Source organism: Callithrix jacchus, chromosome 5 (genome assembly GCF_049354715.1).
Source record: "Callithrix jacchus isolate 240 chromosome 5, calJac240_pri, whole genome shotgun sequence".
Lineage (NCBI taxonomy): Eukaryota > Metazoa > Chordata > Mammalia > Primates > Cebidae > Callithrix > Callithrix jacchus.
This window is the reverse complement of record NC_133506.1, coordinates 162690532-162711756: the sequence shown is the minus strand read 5'-3', so window position 1 is coordinate 162711756 and position 21225 is coordinate 162690532. Positions and strand designations below refer to the sequence as shown.

Genomic DNA, 21225 nt, shown 5'->3' with positions numbered 1-21225 from the left:
GTTTTGAAAATAGGGAAACAGTGCTGGTGTCACAGTGTAGCGGGCTAGGGGTCAGAAAACCTGGTTGGGGCCAGGTGCTGTGGCTCACACTTGTAATCCCAGCACTTAGGGAGGCCGAAGCAGGTGGATTGCTTGAGCCCAGGGGTTTGAGACCAGACTCCTGCGCAACATGGCAAAACTCCATCTCTACAAAAAAATATGAAAATGAGCTAGGTATGGTGGTGTGTACCTGTGGTCCTGGCTACTTGGAAGGCTGAGGTGGGAGGATCGCTTGTGCCCAGGAGGTCAAGGCTGCAATAAGCCAAGATGTTGCCACTGCACTCTAGCCTGGGTGACAGAGTGAGACCCTGTGTCAAAAACAAAAACAAAAAACCTGGTTAGAGTCCTAGCTTTGAAACCAGTTACCGTTAGTTACTATGTGTTCTTGTATTGGCTACACAAGTCCTCTGGGTACCACTTCTCTCATTTTGGAACTAGAGATACAAAAAAATTAAAAAGTGAAAGGAGATAATGAATGCCTAAGTACTTTGTAAATTGTATAGCACTATACAGATCTAACCATGTTTTAAAATCATTTGAATTTACATAAAGGGCAGCAAAGGATTCCTCTCAAAGTAAATGTAGACGGAAATAGGATTTTCGCCCAGACTGCTGTTGAGTCTGTAATGTGCCTTCCTATTTTTGCCATAGTCATTCCTTCTGATTCAGTGTGTACGTGGATTCTCATGTATACCTGCCTTTTGCATCTCATTTGATTTTGGAGGGATGGAAAATCTCCTTGGAATCTCCAAAGATTATGGAATTTCTTTGGAAGGAACAAAGAATGTCTCTTTATCTAGGATCCATCTGTAATTATTTGTATTTTCCCCAAGTAGCATTAGCACACTTAGAAAGATACCGTGTGATTTCTCAGCCAGGCATGGTGGCTCATGCCTGTAATCCCAGCACTTTGGGAGGCCGAGGCAGGCAGATCACTTGAGGTCAGGAATTTGAGACCAGCCTGACCGACATGGAGAAATCCTGTCTCTACTAAAAATAAAAAAATTATCTGGGCATGGTGACAGCACACCTATAATCCCAGGTCCTCTGGAGGCTGAAGCAGGAAGATCACTCGAACACGAGAGGTGGAGGCTGCAGTGAGCTGAGATCATGCCGCTGCGCTCTAGCCTGGGTGATAAAAGCTAAATTCCCTCTTAAAAAAAAGAAGAAAGAAAGATACTTTCTCAAAATACTCTAGGACTGGAATGGAAAACAACAGTTGATTCTCCCATGTGTCTGCCTTAAGTAAACATCAGCGTGTGCCTGATTCATGCCATGCCTTTTGTTTGCTTGTCATCCTGCACTTTCTTTAATCCCCCACTTGTCATTACCTGCAGGAACTAACGGTTTGCAAAACCAAAAACCAAAGCAAAACTGAATTGTACAAATGATATCACAAAGGGCTAAGGCAGATATATTTAAGTGAGCCAGTCTGAAAGAAGCAGTGAGTACTCTGACATCAGTAAAATAGGAACTTTTTCTTTGGGCCTTTGTTCTCAGAGCAACCAAGTGTCAAGCCCGGTCTGTCTTACGGGATAGCGTTTTTTCTCCCTGCTTGTTTTGAGAATTAAAATACCGGAATAGTGATGGTCCTCCCTTCACTGTTAACTTTAGTTATTACTTATTTATCGACTCCTCAATGCAAGATTTCCCAATTCAGCACATATGAATTGGTGCTATGACTATACTTACATAAGCCTACATTTAATCATAGTACTCGTGTTCCATTTTGTTGCTGTATTTCATTTTTGTGCGCCATTCCCACCTCCTGGTGCCTCCTCACACCTGTCTTTAGGTACCAGTGGTGTCTCTAGGTTGCCTGATTTCCCAACCCCCATCTCCGCCTCCAATATTTCCCAATACAAAATATTCCAGGCGCCAAAATTGCCTCTTCCTCCTCCTCAATATTATTACAAACACCCACTTTTTATTATGACTAGTTCTGTTAGGAAGGAGTAATATCCTTAAATTCGTTTGTAATAAGATATCTGTGACCAGGGAAGCTCCTCCCATCATTCTCCTAGGGGTATGTTTTTACTTTAACAGAAAATGGTATGCTATTTGCTTGGAGAAGCAATCACTTGTTCATCAGCTCAGCAAATAACTGATTGCCTAGTCCTACCTTCATGTATTAAGCCCACAGGAAGTGGGCTACAAGGTTAGGCAGTTCTTTTGGGGTAGTTCCGTCCTGGACCCAAGTTAATGACCCGGGCAAAACCATTCATGTCAGGCTTATCTTGGTTCTACTGTGTATACCCAGGAGTGTCTACCCTGTAGGCAGCAGCAATTTCAGAACAAATTCGAGGAGGACGAACAGTTGCAGAGATGAGGGGGAAGCAAGCTGGGGCACGGAGATGCAGAGAAATAGAAAGGGAGGAGAACGTAGAACCAGCAGAGCGGAATTATTTAACCTGCAAGGTTTCTTCTGACCCTGAGATTCTGTGTAAATGAGAAAGAGAGGGAATAAGCTAAGGAATGAAAGGGAAATGAGAAGGGTTCTAGGAATATACTAAAAGGCTGCATTTTTTTTTTTTTAGTTAAAAGCATCTAGGTTAATAAACATGTTATGAAGTACTGTTTACCTCCTACAGCAGAGGTGAGGCCTTTCCTATGGCTTCTAGGAATTTTAAAAATCAATTGGTGGATGGCATGCTCCTTTCATGACATCAGAGAATGGCTGTCACAATGAAATTGAGGTTGTCAATGAATAATTCAGTGTTTTATTTTTAAGCATTTCTTTTTCTTAAGTCAGGGTCCTCAAAGAGGGTTGGTAAGAGACCAGAAGGCTCTGACAGGGCTAAGGGTCCCTGCTTCTTCCTGAAGAGGTTGAAGATGACTCAGACATCAGGATATCAGGTAGAGACCAGGTCAGGCCAGCAGGACATGAAAGTACAGAGAAGCTAAGAAAAAAAACCCAGCTCCTTATAAAACAAGTGTTTTCTCAACTAAAGAAGCAAATGGAGAAAAATTAAAGTCTGTGTGAAGATTATTTAAATACATTAAGCTTATTACAAACCCTTTAAGTCAAAATAACCTCAGCTTGTCTGAGTTAGTGGGTGGGAACAGTTGTGCTGGGCCGTCCTCTCCTGCGCTGGCTGAGTGTGCTGTAGAAGAGGAGAGGCGTAAGAAACAGCTAGAACAGCTTTGTGGGCAATTGTGCCATCATGGTTGGGTGCGATTTAAATTGATATTAAGATACCAAATGTTCTTTTACTTTTCAGTCGTGTTATCAAATGCAGCTTATGAAACCCATGTCTCTCAAATTTGACTAAATTATAATGTACCTTTTAAGGTAAATGTTTTTGGTGTACAAAAATGTTTTTATCTTAAAAGATAAAAAATGGGTCAGTAGCTTCCTGAAGCAGAAATATTCTGAGTAATTTTTACTTTTTTCTCTCTTTATTGTTATTTTTTATTCCGACAGTTTTCAGGCCAACAGCACCTCAAGAAGGTAATACATCATGACCCAGCAGGTTTCAGCCCAAGGATGCAGGGATGCTTTCGCATACGCAAGTCAGTAGATGTGACGCATCCATAGATAGAATTAAAACTCCATGTAATTTTTAGAAAATAAATTATCCCCTGAACTTGATCTAATTGCTCCACCATGGACAAATGTAAACTACGTTCTGTGTTAGGTATGCTATAGTTGGAAAAGTATTGAGAGAGCATATCTTGAGATAGCATCCGTAATTTTTATTTTATTCTAAAAATCCAAGTGAAAGTAAGTTTAGGATTGTGTATCTTTTTCATAGTTACGCAAAATTTCTTTCTTTCTTTCTTTTTTGAGATGGAGTTTCGCTCTTGTTACCCAGGCTGGAGTGCAATGGCGTGATCTCGGCTCACTGCAGCCTCCGCCTCCTGGGTTCAGGCAATTCTCCTGCCTCAGCCTTCTGAGTAGCTGGGATTACAGGCGCGCACCACCATGCCCAGCTAATTTTTTGTATCTTTAGTAGAGACGGGGTTTCACCATGTTGACCAGGATGGTCTCGATCTCTTGACCTCGTGATCCACCCGCCTTGGCCTCCCAAAGTGCTGGGATTACAGGCTTGAGCCACCGTGCCCGGCCGCAAAATTTCTTAAGTTGTCTCTTGGGTATGATAATATTTGAAGGATGTTACTGTGAAAAGCACAATGACACGAGCGTTTTGCTCTCTAAATGTGGGTTACTTGTGGTCTAAACTCTTAAATAAGAGGTGGCATATTTTGTGATATGAACTCCTTACTAACAAAAACTGCTGATCTAAATTGCTATTGTAATGTCCGTAAAAGGTTCATTGGTTGGAGATGATTGTTTATTTAACAGAATGCAAAGTACAACTTCTCTGCTGTGTACACATACCCTGAGGATAGGCCTTAGAAACTTTGGCCTGAGGATAGGCCAAAGTGGCTCCCGCTGGAGGTCGTGGCACTTGCGAAGGCAAGGTCATGAGTTCAAGGCTAACCTGAGCAACCTTATATGCTCAAACTGATTGGAAAAAAAAAAAAAAAAGAAACTTTGTAAGGAGGAGACTTTCTGTAGCGTTTGAGCACATTATGGTGGGAAAATTACTTAACCCCTTTGAGACTCTGTTTTCTCACCTATAAACTGGTAGTAATGTAACCCTCTCGGAGTTTTTGTGATAGGTGACTGAGGCACTGAGCAGTGCAGTCATGTCTAATCTCAAGCAGTATTAGATGTACCTTATCTGCAATCAGGTAGAAGATGAGAAAGATGTGTAGGCAAAACTATTCTTGAAATCTGCCTGAATTCTCATTAGGAACAGCAAATGTGGTTCTCTGCCTACTTGTGCCATCTCTTGGGAAGTCCTCACAGACCATTGTCCCTCCAGTATGACACCCAACTGCCGATGGACACTGAAGGAAGAAACCATGTTGAATGAGCGATTGCATATTGTGGGGCTCTACCTGCATGTAAGAGACCCAGCACCATGCCTCACACAGCTCATGTTAGTTTACCTTCCCTTTATTAATATTAGTTCACGTTTCTCTGGACCCTAGGGCAGGAGTCCCCAATACCCAGGCCATGGACCAGTACCAGTCTGTGGCCTGTTAGGAACAAGTCTGCATAGCAGGAGGTGAGAGGCCAACCAGTGAGCATTACTGCCTGAGCTCCACCTCCTATCAGGTCACCGAAGGCATTAGATTCTCATAGGAGTGAGAACCCTATTGTGAATTGTGCATGTGAGGGCTCTAGGTTGTGCACTCCTTATGAGATTCTAATTCCTGGTGATCTGAGGTAGAACAGTTTTATCCCAAAACCATGTCCCTGCTCCCATCTGTGGAAAAATTGTTATCCGTAAAACTGGTCCCTGGTACCAAAAAGTTTGGAGACCGCTGTCTTAGAGCCTTCATATTAGTCTCTTCTGACCCAGGGGGACCCAAATGTGGAATTCAGGGCAGCTTTGAGGGCCTTGATCACAGGAGTTCAACTCGAAGTGGAAGATTCTGAAACCAGACAAGTTGGAACTGGATTATTGTGGGATACATCTCATTTTTATTGGAAGCTGAGAAGGAGCCACATGAGCATTAGGCTCAGAGCATTTATAAATTTGCAAAATAGAGAGGAGTAGTTTCCAGAATCTACTAATGCAGTTAGGGTATTTTAAGTAGTGGTAAATTTCAGCAATGTTAAAAATAACATCACCTGAAAAGTCATGCATTGCTGTGCTGTATACTATTTTTACAGGAGGTATTGATCATAGTAGAATACAAAACTTCCATTTTTGTGAAGTCAGAAGATGAACTGAAAGTAGAAATGAAGTTAGAGATGAATTAGTTATTTTATTAGGTTTTCTGTTGAACAGAGGGACTTGCACTTCTTAATGAGTCATTTTAAAGTACTTTTAGCGGTTGTTATTTTGCTATTCTTGTTTGAGCTTGAGTTCTATTGACTAGGTAAAAATGCATTTCTCAGTGGCTGAGTTTTCAAATTTCTGTTTACAAGATAGAGACATTAAAGATGGGAGCTTTGCTAGAGACTGTTGCATTGTTATTTCAGAATAAATTCAGTGTGACTGATATTGTGGTGGACTGATTGATACACCCTGAGAGAGAAGAACTGTCTCTGTCAACAGCAACAGTCTAATTCCATAAATTTTTACTATTTTGTGCCACAGACTTTTCTACCTGGCAAGGATAAAATGCTTTCTGGGAATTTATTATGCTTAAGACAAACATATGGACAGAGAGTTTCAAAAAGTGTAATAAATTCAATGACAGAAGGAAACATAAGAGTTTGTGGGAGGATCAGAAGGGCCTTCTACACCAAAAGAAGAGACTCTAAGGATAGTTTTTTTGTTTTTATTTATTTATTTATTTTTTTACATTAACCATTTTCAAGTGAACAATTCCATGGAATTTGGCAAGCACTTTTGCAGAAGGTAGTATCATCTGAAGCCAGTTTTGATAGACTTTTGATTGAAAGAGGTGGAAACAGGTAACTAGAGGGAGAGACATGGACATTTCATTACTGATATCTTGCATTCCTTTCCTGCTAGCTACAACTTGGGTTGTCCCTCCTTAGCTTGTGGAATCCAGGTGGTACATCTGCAGGAATAGGCCTGGCCATTCAGACCACAGGAATGGCAGAACATAGGGATGGCATGCAGACCCAGCCAGGTTAAGGAGACCCAATCCTGAGACATTCGTTGAACTCCCAGAAGTTTTGTTTTATAAAACTGAGGTTGCTGTATGATGTAACATAAATCTGGAAGTCCTGAGAGTCATTTTGCCTCTAGTTAAAGATAATCTACTTCAAAATGAAGCCAATATAGAGGGCAGCAGAATTAAGAGATGGAGAAAAGTTCTCATAATTTAAGCACCTAGTTCTACCCATACCTGAGCCCCTTATCCCTTGAACTTTCCATTAAGTGTGCCCCTACATCCCTATTTTTACTTCAGCCACATTGAGTTTGGTTTCTGTTATGTGCAACTGGAATAGTTCTAAGAAAGATTTCTACGGAAGGTTGAGGAGGGAGGGTATTAATTGTTTTTCTTTTATGAAATTTTGTTGTTTTTGACTTAAGCTGTGGCAGTTTCCAAATAACTATGTCTTCTGAAATAGAAACTCCTTTTCTTTTTCTAGTGTGTTCAAATAATCAAAAATTTAAGCTTAGTTCTAAAGCTATTATCTTATTTTAGAGCAGAATTTTATATCACTAACACTCAAAAAGAACCTTTAGCCAAATTCTAGTCATAGAAAGGCATTGTTTTTCGGTGAACGGTTTATTGTGTTTGTATATATTCTCTAGCCACTTTTTTGGGGGAGGACTTGAGTTTCTGGACAGGAATGCCGCCAGCAGGGGACATCAACCCTGGACACCGAGTTAGGGCCTGATTCTGCCTCTCCTGATCTCACGGAGGTCAGAGTTCTCTCTCTCCTTTGGGGTTCACAGTGCGATGTCCCTAGTACCAGAGAATCCCGCTTTCCAGAAGAGCCTCTCAAGAGGCCATGTCTTGTTTGAGGCTAGCCTCAGCACTGGGTTTGTAGCCATCTGAAGATGTGTGGATGTGTTTAGACAGAACACGGTTTCATAATATCTGGTCATTATTGTTAACTCAAACTACTCATTTCAAATAGTAAAGTTCGCTGAGCTTTTTGCTGACAAATTACTGAAAATGAAAGTATTCCCTTTAGACCTACAACAATTTAAAAAATTGCCCCTTTATCTGTTTTATCTGGTGAGTATGTAGAAAGAAATTTCACTTTCAGATCCTTCTCTTTGATGTCTTTATCAATCACCTTTTTCCATCAATGATAACTTCTATCTTCATGCATCATTAATGAATTTTTTTAGAAGTTTGCTTGTCTTATACACATATCTTGTCATTTATCTGGAAGTACTTATTAAGTTAGTGGATTCTTCCACAGGGCTCTCTGCTGTTTGAAACGATTTCATTTCCATACTTTTATCTCTGGTTTGCTTTTATTTAAGGAAACCAAAGCAGATAGAGACTTAAGAATGCGAATGTGTCAAACATGGTGATTGTTTGTGATTGTAGTTGATTGTGTTAGAGAAATCTTTCCTCATGGAAACAAAATTCAGACTTTGCACGAGAGCTGTATTCCCCAGTTGGTCTGTGGGCCTGGGGTGGAGCTCTCAGAGATACTAACTGTGATCCAGTTCAGAGGCAAGAGAATGGGCCAGGCCTGACTCTCCTATGATTTTATGGTTGGCTGAGCTGGCTTAACAAACAATTAGCTTACATGTATTGTTGAAACCATAATCCCCTATTGGCCCGGAGGGAGGTGTTGACAACTCAAATGGGAGGAAAAGCAGTTTAGTCCTGCCCGCATTATCCATGTCTGAGATACTCTGCAGAAGGCACGCACTTCCAGAGAATCCAATCTGACAGCAAACAGGATTTGGCAAGTCAGTCTCAGGGATGTTGTGAGAGGATAATTTAGATTAAATTGTACTGTGTTGATTATTTTCTGGTTCTATTTCTTTTCATTCAAGTCACTGGGATGTAAGAGAATGGCAAGTGAGAAGTATGGTGATAGGTGAGAGACCTTGCATTTTTTAATGGTTGGTTTATTTATATATAAGTAATTTGGCATCAGAGTTCTGTTTTGATGCTCACACATAATGAAAAAGCAGAAGTTGGGGGTATGAGGAGCAAATATTGGCTGTTGAAATCCACAGAGCTCTGGAAGATATGGATCCTTCAGATGTGGTGAGCAGGACTCTGGCAGTGAGGAGGCAAAAGAGATTTATTCAATTATAGCTCAGGGATTCCCTTTACAGTCAGAGTGACATAGGAACTCCTCCCACCATCTTCAGGCTCCTATGGGGTCTGGTCCTACCACCCTACCCTGTAACCGCTTCTCATGCACCTGCCTATAGTTGATCAGGCTCCAGGCACACGGCCGAGCTATCCTCCACACCGCCACAGGGCATTTGCACCTCCTGCCTGGGACCCTCTGGATGTGGCTTGGCAGCTCTTTCTCTTCCTTCACCTTTCAGTTTAAATGCCGGCTCATCTGAAAGGCCTTCCTTAAATCTGCTGAAATCTGCCCCCTCCATAGCCAGTCAGTCTCTATCCATGTTTAGTCTTCTCCATAGCACTTATCACTCTGAAAATTTGTTTTAGCTTGTCTGTTTTGTCCCTTCCTACTAGAATACTGGTCTATGAGGGCAGAGACCTTATTCAGCACTGTATTCTCAGCATGTAAATATTACCTGGCACAATATAGAGGCTCAGTTAACACTGAACATTTTATCTTTCAAGACTTGTTCGAGTGCCAATTCATTATTTCATGTTTGAAACATAAACAATTATCTCTACTGCCTCCTGCCATTACAGAGAAAATGACAAGCTATGGAAATGGCATCCCCTCCGACGTCCTCCCCTCCAACGTCCTCCCCTCTGACATCCTCCCCTCCGACGTCCTCCCCTCCGACGTCCTCCCCTCTGACGTCCTCCCCTCCGACGTCCTCCCCTCTGATATCCTCCCCTCCGCTGTCCTCCCCTCCGCTGTCCTCCCCTCCGACGTCCTCCCCTCCGTCCTCCCCTCCGACGTCCTCCCTTCTGTCCTCCCCTCCGACGTCCTCGCCTGCACCTGTCAGAGGTCTCTGTAGCTCCGATAAGGTGGCTCACTTTATTGAATGAAGGAGCAGAGAGGACAGTAGATGCCAACAGCCAGACATAGACTACCTGCTTGAGGAGACATCTTCCTCTGAAGCATCTCTCTGACATAGACGGCAATCTCCTCCCCACTGGAGAGCATGCACACGGTTACACAGTGCGGACATTAAGTTTCCAAAATCAACAAGTCCCTGGAAGTTCCTTGCTATTTCTCAGTCTGTGCCATTTGGCTTTGCTTTAATGAACTGTGTGTTCCTGCTGCTTGGCAGAAAGCAGGGAGAGAGGCAGGATCCTGGGAAGCTCCGAGCTCCCCGCCGACCCCTGACGGTGACTGGGGCCCACGGACCAGGCGTCTGATGGAGGCTATTCCTAGGAGTCCCGTCCATTCCTCCCCAGCCTAACACTGCCTCCACGCCTGGGGCCTCTTACATATATATGAGAGAGGAAACAGAAAGAAACTTTACAAAAATGATGTTTGTGAGGTAGTTTAATAGAAGAATAGACAGCAAATGCCACCCCAGGGTCAGCCGGAAAGGCTCTTTGCATCAGAATTGCATTTTCTCTATCACTTTGAAGATGGTAGGATGGGAAACTCAGTAGCTGCATACACCTCGGGGTCCTTTAGGGAAGACCGTCAGTTTACTAAAACACTTCCGGCCTGTTGTATTTAGAGGCACAGACACATTGTTTTAGTGATACCTGGAATTCCTTTGAGACAGCAGAGATACCACTGAAGGCTGTGCCTCCACCTCCGTTGGACGCAGCTGTGTGGTCAGGAGAGCATGTGCTGCCAGTGAGGCCAACTGGGACTAAGAACTTAAGAGGACAAAACGATGGAGGGGGTTTACGATGTGTTTTGTTTATGTATAAATGGGAGCAGAAGGAAGGAAGTTTTTGAAAAAAATAAGTACTGACCTATGGTTTGTCAGGCTGGTTTCAGAGCAAACCACTGTTCTCTCTTATCAACTCGTTCTTTCCTTTTAAAGATCAGCAGAAACAGCACTCGGTCTTCAGCCTAGATGCTCTGCTTGTCTTGACCAGCAGCTGCTTTCCGTTACTGGCTTCTTCCCAGAGCAGAGAGACGCAGTAACCCCGCCAGGGAAGGCGATGCTCACTGGACAGAACGCGACTTTTGTTCTCTTTTGGTTGGATCGTTTGGGAAATAGGCAGTTCCTATTGTGATTCTTCTCCCAGCCTCTAAATTAACGAGCTAATTTGAGCATAGAACTTAATTTCTATAATTATTTTGGCAATAAGTGTACTCTCTTATCAGGAAAACACAACGGCACCCTCCCTTAATTCAATTCTGTCAACTTTTATCAAGCATCAACTGTGCGTCGGGCCATGTGTTGGCCCTTGGGGGGATGAAAGGAGATTAAATGTGCTCTTCGATCGAGACCATCTTGGTCTACATGGTGAAACCCCGTCTCTACTAAAAATACAAAAATTAGCTGGGCATGGTGGTGCGTGCCTGTAGTCCCAGCTACTCAGGAGGCTGAGGCAGGAGAATTGTTTGAACTCAGAAGGCGGAGGTTGCAGTGAGCCAAGATCATGCCATTGCACTCCAGCCTGGGCAACAAGAGCGAAACTCCGTCTCAAAAATAAATAAATAAATAAATATGCTCTTCGAGGCGGCAGACAACAAGAGGCCTGCTTATATATGAGGTTACAAGAAACAGTTGTGTGCTTGGGTTCTCATGGTATCGTAATTCAAAATATCATTTAGCAAATGCCTAATTTGGGTCAGACACTTACATGAGTCATCTTCACTCCTTGCAACAATCTAGTTAAGGAGATAATCTTAGCTTTAGTTTACAGTCAAGGTAACTGGCGCTCAGAGAGAACGAGTAACTTTCCAGGTTTGCACAGCAAGAAAGTGATTCTGATTCACCATGGACTTTTTTTTCCCTGTAGACAATAACTTAGGCTGGACGCGGTGGCTCACGCCTGTAAGCCCACACTTTGGGAGGCCACGGCAGGCAGATCACTTGAGGTTAGGAGTTCAAGACTAGCCTGGCCAACATGGTGAAACCCCATCTCTACTAAAAATACAAAAAAATTAGCTAGGCATGGTGACACATGCCTGCAATCTCAGCTATTCAGGAGGCTGAGGCAGGAGAATTGCTTGAATCCTGGAGGCGGAGGTTGCCATGAGCTGAGATCATGCCACTGCACTCCAGCCTGGGAGACAGAGCAAGACTACCTCTCCAAAAAAAAAAAAAAAAAAAATGTAGATGGGAATGTGTAAGTAAAGGCTCCTCACATGCCAGTTTTAAAAACCATCTGCAAAAGAGATAAAGGAGATAGATGATCTTCATAATCTCTAAAAGCTCAGTGATCTAGTATGGCTAGAGAGTTGAAAACTAACAGGGAATCAATTTGTGACAGGAAATGAGAATAAGAATTTCTGAAAAGTCAGAAGAAAGGGTTTTTTTCTTTGTAGCATTATGGGTAACAGAGATAAAGAAAACACTGTTTTGTTCTAAAGGCATAAAACACAAGTAAAATATGAGCATCAGATATTCATATAACAGTCTTGTACTATGGGAAGCAGGAGAAGGGAACCTTAAATTCTCTAGTTTAGTGACTCAACTACAAACCGTGATATGAAAAGCATTTTATATGCCAAATCAACACACATATATTTACATACACCCACAAAATAAGATTCATTATATGTGAAACAAAATATTTCATGAAATGTTACCCCTACTACATGTCACCTGAGGTCAGGAGTTCAAGACTAGCCTGGCCAACATGATGAAACCCCATCTCTACTAAAAATCCTTAAAAAATTAGCCAGGCATGGGGACACATTCCTGTAATCCCAGCTACTCGGAAGGCTGAGGCAGGAGAGTTGCGTGAACCCTGGAGGCGGAGGTTGCCGTTACATACAATATACTCTGATATCTTCTGTTCTAGCTTACCAAAACAAATTCTGTTTCTGATACATTCACTACTAGCTCAAAGCATGATGTTTGGAAAACAGGGCTTTCATCTGATCCCGTAGTTTTTTCCTCTCCTCTCTTTATTCCTTCCCCTCTTCACTGCACAATCCCAGGAGAAACATCACTATAACAAGCAGAAGAACAAGAACTTTCTTCACACCCTTCCCCATCCCATGTCCCCATATGTAACATATACTCCCCTCCTCCCAGCCCTCTTGTGTACTTTTCTTACAGACTGAAAGTTTTTCCCCCGCAAATTCATAAGTTGATATCTTCATCCCTAAGATGATGGCATTAGGGGTAGGGCCTTTGAGAGGTGATTGGGTCATGTAGGTGGAGCCCTCATCAAGGAGACAGGACCCTTATAATAGAGGCCCTAGAGAGCTCCCTTCCACCATGTGAGAACTCAGCAAGGAGACAGCCGTCTATGAACCAGGATGCGAGCCCTCACCAGCAACCAGATCCTGGACTTCCCAGCCTCCAGAACTGTCAAAAGTTGATTTCTGTTGTTTATAAGCCACTTGGTATGTAGTATTATGTTAGAGCAGTCTGAATGAATGATGACACTTAGGGCCCAGCGAGGTGACTCACACCTGTAATCCTGACGCTTTGGGAGGCTGAGGCAGGTGGATCACCTTAGGTCGGAAGTTCGAGACCAGCCTGGCCAACCTGGCGAAACCCCATGACTACTAAACTACAAAAAATTAGCGAGGTGTGGTGGCAGGTGCTTGTGATCCCAGCTACTGGGTAGGCTGAGGGACAAGAATCACCTGAGTCTGGGAGGCAGAGGTTGCAGTGAGCCAAGATCGTGCCACTGCATTCCAGCCTGGGTGACAGAGGGAGACTGTCTCATTTAAAAAAAAAAAAAAAAAGACCCTTATGCTTTAAATTCCAGGGACCGCTGCCATCTCTACTGTTCATTTTTGTAGTTGAGGGAATTGTGTGATTTGTTATATTGATTGCTAAGGGGGTTTTCTGGAACCCCCCACAGTGAATAAAACTTTTCTAGTGTTCAGAAACCATTCTCTTTTTTTGGGAGAGATGCTTTTTGACATAAAGTTTATCACCAGAGAAAGAAGAAAAATGTTCAGTCTTATGATTCCATTAGAAACCTTATCTTTTTATTTTGCAGAGACCTCAAAACTTGAAAACCTAAATGGAATGCAGGCCCAATAATGATTTGACATTATTATTTCAATTACAAACATGATGATTGTATCATAGAAATGCTTCTTTTGAAAGCAACGGTACTGGAGTATTGTGTTAGGGAAAAAACAAATGGTGTTTTGTATGGACTGCCTATTTCAATTTATTTTCTTGTGAAAATGCAATACAATGAAACTTTCATGTTTTAATTTTTTTTAGAGACAGTGTCAACCTGGTCTGAACCTCTGAAGGTTTCTGACCAAATCTTATAGTGTGCCTTTTGTGAAAAGAATGATATAGTATGTGGTGAACTGTTCAGTTTTATTTGAAATCATTTTTATTTCTTATTTTTTAGAAACAGTTCTTGTACTGTTGCCCAGGCTGGAGTACAGTGGTGCAGTCATAGCTCACCGAAGCCTCAAATTCCTGGCACCAAGTGATCTTCCCACCTTAGCCTCCTGAGTAGCTGGGACTAACTGTAGGCACATGTCACTATGCCTGGCTAATTTTTAAATTGTTCTTTTGGCTTCACTGTCTTGCCCAGGCTGGCCTCAAACTCCTGGCCTCAACCAGTCCTCCTGCCTTGACCTCCCAAAATGCTAGGATTACAGATGTGAGCCACAGCTTATGGTCCCTGAAATCATTTTTAGCACAAAGCCACAGAGAGAAAAAAAAAATGTAAGATTGGAGAGTGTGGAACTGTGAAAGGTTTTCATAAGCTTATGATATTTGTAATGTATTAAAGAATGGAAATAAGACCACAGAATGATATGCAGTGGATTTGATAAATGGTCTGTAAGTATTAGACTTTATTTACTGCAGATATGAATTTACTACAAACACCTCTCATCAGCATGTTGATTGATTTTGAATTCTGGACATCATCCTTGACATCACCCTCTCTCTTATTCCCCACATGAGATTCTCATCTGCTGTTGATTCTACCCTCAGAGGCATCTCAAAGCCACCTGCTTCTGTTTCTCCAGTTAAAGGCACCACCTTCGTTGAGGGTGGTCCTTTAGAAGACTGAATGGTTACCATGTCCACTCCACTTCATTCTTGCCTCTTCTAATTAGTTTTTGCCACAGCTGACTGAGTAAAGAAATAAAAATGTAAACCCAAACTATTGCACTACATACTGGGAAGTGCATTTCTTACAAAGTCAACAACCCCTCAAAGCTCTGAAGGACTGAGCCCATACCTGTCTCACCATTCTCACCACACTGGCGTCTTTACCATTCCTTAGACTCACCAAGTCCTTTCCTCCTGAGAGCCTTCGAACATACTTTTCTATCCCAAATGTCACGAGCTCTCTTTCTTTTAAAAGGATCATCTTAGGAGTCTTATCACGCTGCCAATATTCGTTGATTTTGTTTTCAACTTGTCCGAACCTGCATTTAAGAGCCTACATCAGAGATCTTTGGAAAATCTTTAATAGACACATATTTAGTAACACAAAGTTTGCTTTAGGACATTGTAATTTTCACAGCTTATACAAATCTCATATAAATTTGTTTAATCCTCATAATACACATTTGAAGTTGATACTGACTAATGTTAGGGGAAAAAACAAATTGTGTTTTTCTGAACCAAATTTTATACTTTGTTCAGAATAGCTGAGTAGGTTTTAAGATGGTAGACTTAAACTCAGTAATGGTAAACTTTGTACTTGTATTAATTGTAAATAGATGTGTGTTTCAATTAAAGGACAAGATTGTAAGACTGGATAAGTTCCAACTCAGTGCTACATTCAAGAGATATATATAGAAAATGAGTGTGTAAAAAGGCTGAACGTCAAAAGATTTCAGAATGGATAAGATATAAATCCTAATGCTCTCTGCCCGGCAGAGGTGATGGTAGCAACACTAACAATAAGATTTTAAATCAGAAAACATCACCAAATACAAAGAGGCTATTTTACAAGTATGAAAACTTTAATACACCTGGAAGTTAAAATGATCTCAAAGTTTTAGTCATTTAATGATAAAAACTAATGAAATCAAAGATTGACAGAACGAAGAGGAAAAACAATAATTCAGATAGTAAGAGATTGCAATATCTGTCTTTCAGGAATTGAGAGTGCACACAAAACGTTAGTAAGCATTTAGGAAGTTTAAATAATATGCTAGACTTTATTTATGGCCACATAAATATATTGAATACAGAAGTGCAGAAAAACACTTTTTTCTAGTATACATAAAACATATAAAAAACTTGAGTCAAAAATCAAATCTAACAACATTTCAAAGGATTAAAAATTTACAAAGAATCAAAAGTTGATCATAATTTATTTAAGCTGCAAGACAGTAACAGTAATCCAGAAAACAACAGCAAAATCTTGAGTATTTCTATATTTAAAAATTAGGAAATATAGTTCTATATAAATACTGGGTTAAAGGAGAAAACACAATGAAAATTAGAAAATATTTTGACCTGCATGATATTAAAATGTTGACATTCAAAATATATAAAATGCAACTAATGCCATCTTTGAGGAAAATATATAGCCTTAAGTGCATATGTTAGAAGGGAGACCAAAAATTAATATATACCCAGTAATAGGGTTGCTAGGTCAAATGGAATATCTATTTCTAGGTCCCTGAGGAATCCCCACACTGTCTTCCACAATGGTTGAACTCCCATCAACAGTTTAAAGTGCTCCTATTTCTCCACATCCTCTCCAGCAGCTGTTGTCTCCAGATTTTTAATCGCCATTCTGACTAGCATGAGATAGTATCTCAATGTGGTTTTAATTTGCATTTCTCTAATCATGATGAGCATTTTTTCATATGTTTGTTGGCCTCATATATGTCTTCTTTTTTAAAGTGTCTGTTCATATTCTTTGTCCACTTTTGAATAGGTTTGTTTTTTTCTTGTAAATCTGTTTTAGTTCTTTGTAGATTCTGAATATTAGCCCTTTGTCAGGTGGGTAGATTGCAAATATTTTTTCCCATTTTATTGGTTGCCAGTTCACTCTAATGATTGTTTCTTTTGCTGTGCAGAAGCTCTGGAGTTTAATTAGATCCCATTTGTCTATTTTGGCTTTTGCTGCCAATGCTTTTGGTGTTCTAGTCATGAAGTCCTTGCCTGTTCCTATGTCTTGAATGGTTTTGCCTAGGTTTTCTTCTAGGGTTTTTATGGTGTTTGTCTTATGCTTAAGTCTTTAATCCATCTGGAGTTAATTTTAATGTAAGGTGTCAGGAAGGGGTCCAGTTTCTGCTTTCTGCACATGGCTAGCCAGTTTTCCCAACACCGTTTATTAAATGAGGAATCCTTTCCCCATTGCTTGTTTTTGCCAGGTTTGTCAAATAACAGATGGTTGTAGATGTGTGGCACTGTCTCCGAGGCCTCTGTTCTGTTCCATTGGTCTATATCTCTGTTTTGGTACCAGTACCATGCTGTTTTGATTACTGTAGCCTTGTAGTATAGTTTGAAGTCAGGTAGCATGACTCCAGCTTTGTTCTTTTTGCTAAGAATTGACTTGGTTATGCTGGCTCTCTGTTGGTTCCATATGAAGTTTAAGGTGGTTTTTTCCAGTTCTGTAAAGGTCAATGGTAGCTTGATGGGGATAACCTTGAATCTGTAAATTACTTTGGGCAATATGGCCATTTTCACAATATTGATTCTTCCTAACCATGAGCATGGAATGTTTTTCCGTTTCTTTGTGTCCTCTTTTATGTCCTTGAGCAGTGGTTTGTAGTTCTCCTTGAAGAGGTCCTTTACATTTTTTGCTAATTGCATTCTGGGTATTTTATCCTCTGTAGCAATTGTGAATGGCAGTTCGTTCTTGATTTGGCTCTCTTTAAGCCTGCTATTGGTGTAGAGGAATGCTTGTGATTTCTGCACATTGATTTTGTATCCTGAGACTCCTGAAACTGCTAGAGTTGCTTATTAGTTTCAGGAGATTTTGTGCTGAGTCAATGGGGTCTTCTAAATGTACAATCGTGTTTTCTACAAATAGAGACAATTTGACTTCCTCCTTTCCTAATTGAATACCCTTTATTTCTTTTTCTTGCCTGATTGCTCTGGCTAGAACTTCCAATACTATGTTGAATAAGAGTGGTGAGAGAGGGCAACCTTGTCTCGTGCCAGATTTCAAAGGGAATGCTTCCAGTTTTTGCCCATTCAGTATGATATTGGCTGTTGGTTTGTCGTAAATAGCTTTTATTATTTTGAGATGCGTTCTATCAATACCTAGTTTATTGAGAGTTTTTAGCATAAAGTGCTGTTGAATTTTGTCAAAGGCCTTCCCTGCATCAATTGAGATAATCATGTGGTTTTTGTTTTTGGTTCTGTTTATGTGGTGAATTATGTTTATAGACTTGTGTATGTTGAACCAGCCTTGCATCCCCAGGATGAAGCCAACTTGGTCATGGTGGATAAGCTTTTTGATTTGCTGTTGCAATCAGTTTGCCAGTATTTTATTGAAGATTTTTGCATCTATATTCATCATGGATACTGGCCTGAAGTTTTCTTTTCTTGTTGAATCTCTGCCAGGTTCTGGTATGAGGATGATGTTGGTCTTGTAAAATGATTTGGGAAGGATTCCCTCTTTCTGGATTGTTTGGAATAGTTTCAGAAGGAGTGGTACTAGCTTCTCTTTGTACTTTTGGTAGAATTCGGCTGTGAACCCATCTGAACCTGGGCTTTTTTTCATTGGTAGGCTATTAATTGATGCCTCAACTTCAGACCTTGTTATTGGTCTTTTCAGAGTTTTAACTTCTTCCTGGTTTAGGCATAGGAGGGTGCAGGTGTCCAGGAATTTATCCATTTCTTCCAGGTTTACTGGTTTATGTGCATAGAGTTGTTTGTGGTAATCTCTGATGGTAGTTTGTATTTCTGTGGAATCTGTGGTGATTTCCCCTTTATCATTTTTATTGCATTATTTGATTCTTCTCTCTTTTCTTTTTTATTAATCTGGCTAGTGGTCTGTCTATTTTGTTGATCCTTTCAAAAAACCAGCTCCTGGATTTGTTAATTTTTTGAAGGGATTTTTGTGTCTCTATCTCCTTCAGTTCTGCTCTGATCATAGTTATTTCTTGTCTTCTGCTAGCTTTTGAGTTTTTTTTATCTTGCTCCTCGAGCTGTTTCCATTTTGATGTTAGGGTGTCGATTTTAGATCTTTCATCACTTCTCATGTGGGCATTTATTGCTATATATTTTCCTCTAGAGACTGCTTTAAATGTGTCCCAGAGATTCTGGTACATTGTGTCTTCATTCTCATTGGTTTCAAAGAACATCTTTATTTCTGCCTTCATTTCATTGTTTATCCAGTAAACACTCAAGAGCCAGTTGTTCACTTCCCATGAAGTTTTGCAGCTCTGAGTTAGTTTCTTAATCCTGAGTTCTAATTTGATGGCACTGTGGTCTGCGAGACTGTTTGTTATGAATTCCATTCTTTTGCATTTGCTGAAGAGTGATTTACTTCCAATTATGTGGTCAATTTTAGAGTAGGTGTGATGTGGTGCTTGGAAAAACATATATTCTGTGGATTTGGGGTGGAGAGTTCTGTAAATGTCTATTAGGTTTGCTTGGTCCAGATCTGAGTTCAAGTCCTGGATATCCTTGTTAATTTTCTGTCTCGTTGATCTGTCCAATATTGACAATGGAGTGTTAAAGTCTCCCAGTATTATTGAGTGGGAGTCTAAGTCTCTTTGTAGATCGTTAAGAACTTCCTTTATGTATCTGGGTGCTCCTGCATTGGGTGCATACATATTAGGATAGTTAGCTCTTCTTGTTGCATTGATCCTTTTACCATTATGTAATGATCTTCTTTGTCTCTTTTGATCTTTGTTGGTTTAAAGTCTATTTTATCAGAGACTGTGATTGCAACTCCTGCTTTCTTTTTTTTTGCTCTCCATTTGCTTGGTAAATCTTCCTCCATCCCTTTATTTTAAACCTATGTGTATCCTTGCATGTGCGATGTGTTTCCTGGATACAGCACACCGATGGATTTTGACTTTTTATCCAATTTGCCAGTCTGTGTCTTTTGACTGGGGCATTTAGCCCATTTACTTTAAGGTTAAGTTTGTTATGTATGAATCTGATCAAGCCATTTTGATGCTAGCTAGTTGTTTTGCCCATTAGTTGATGCAGTTTCTTCATTGTGTCGATGCTCTTTACCATTTGGTACGTTTTTGGAGTGGCTGGTACTGATTGTTCCTTTCTGTGTTCAGTGCTTCTTTCAGGAGCTCTTGTAAAGCAGGCTGGTTGTAATGAAATCTCTGAGCAATTGCTTGTTCATAAAGGATTTTATTACTCCCTTGCTTATGAAGCTTAGTTTGGCTGGATATGAAATTCTAGGTTGAAAGTTCATTTCTTTAAGGATGATGAATATTGGCCCTCACTGTCTTCTGACTTGTAGGGTTTCTGCTGAGAGATCCACTGTGAGTCTGACGTGCTGCCCTTTGTGGGTAACTCGACCTTTCTCTCTGGCTGCCCTTAGCATTTTTTCCTTCATTTCAACCCTGGTGAATCTGATGATTATGTGCCTTGAAGTTGTTCTTCTTGAGGAATATCTTTGTGGTGTTCTCTGTATTTCCCAGACTTGAGTATTGTCCTGCCTTGCTAGGTTGGGGAAGTTTTCTTGTATAATATCCTGAAGAGTGTTTTCTAGCTTGGATTCATTTTCTTTGTCACATTCAGGTACACCTATCAAAGTAGATTAGGTCTTTTCACATAATCCCATATTTCTTGGAGGCTTTGGTTTAATTCTTTTTAGTCTTTTCTCTCTAATCTTGCCTTCTCATTTTATTTCATTGAGTTGATCTTCAATCTCTGATATCCTTTCCTCTGGTTAGTCAATTCAGCTATTAAAACTTATGTATGCTTTGTGAAATTCTTGTGTTTTTCAGCTCCATCAATTCATTTATATTCTTCTATAAGCTGTTTATTCTCAGTAGCATTTGGTCAAACCTTTTTTCAGTGTTTTTAGTTTCTTTGCAATGGGTTAGAACACGTTCTTTTAGCTCAGAGAAGTTTGTTATTACCCACTTTCTGAAGCCTGTTTCTGTCAATTCATCAGACTCATTCTCCATCCAGCCTTGTTCCCTTGCTGGTGAGGAGTTGTGATCCCTTGTAGGAGGAGAGGCATTATGGTTTTGGGTGTTTGCATCCTTTTTGCGCTGGTTTCTTTCAATCTTTTTGGATTTATCTGCCTGTGGTCTTTGTAGTTGGTGACTTTCAGATGCAGTCTCTGAGTGGACATCCTTTTTGTTGATGATGAAGTTACTTCTTTCCATTTTTTAGTTTTCCTTCTAACAGGTAGGCCCTTCTGCTGTAGGACTGCTGTAGGTCCACTCCAGACCATGCTTGCTTGGGGATCACCTGCACCGGCTGCAGAACAGTAAGGGTTGCTGCCAGTTTCTTTTTCTGTTATCTTTGTCCCAGGATACCTGTCAGATGTCACCCTGAGCTCTCCTTTATGAGGTGTCTCTGTGAATATACATGGGTCAGGGAGCTGCCTGAGGAGACAGTCTGACCCTTACAGGAGCTCAAGTGC

The 21225-nt window shown here is 40.8% G+C and overlaps 1 protein-coding gene and 1 long non-coding RNA gene across 23 annotated transcripts in view; both read left to right on the top strand.

Annotated features, from left to right (window-relative positions):
- The window catches only part of ENOX1 (ecto-NOX disulfide-thiol exchanger 1), a 626515-nt gene that overhangs the window by 240858 nt on the left and 364432 nt on the right, over positions 1-21225 (top strand). The gene's annotated exons all lie outside the window — the stretch shown is intronic.
- Positions 1-21225, top strand: part of LOC144582789 (uncharacterized) — a 62456-nt gene that overhangs the window by 14830 nt on the left and 26401 nt on the right. Inside the window, exon 2 of the long non-coding RNA XR_013536239.1 lies at positions 3464-21225. This exon is cut by the window's right edge and continues 26401 nt beyond it. This is a non-coding gene — a long non-coding RNA (uncharacterized LOC144582789). The remainder of the gene's footprint in view (positions 1-3463) is intronic.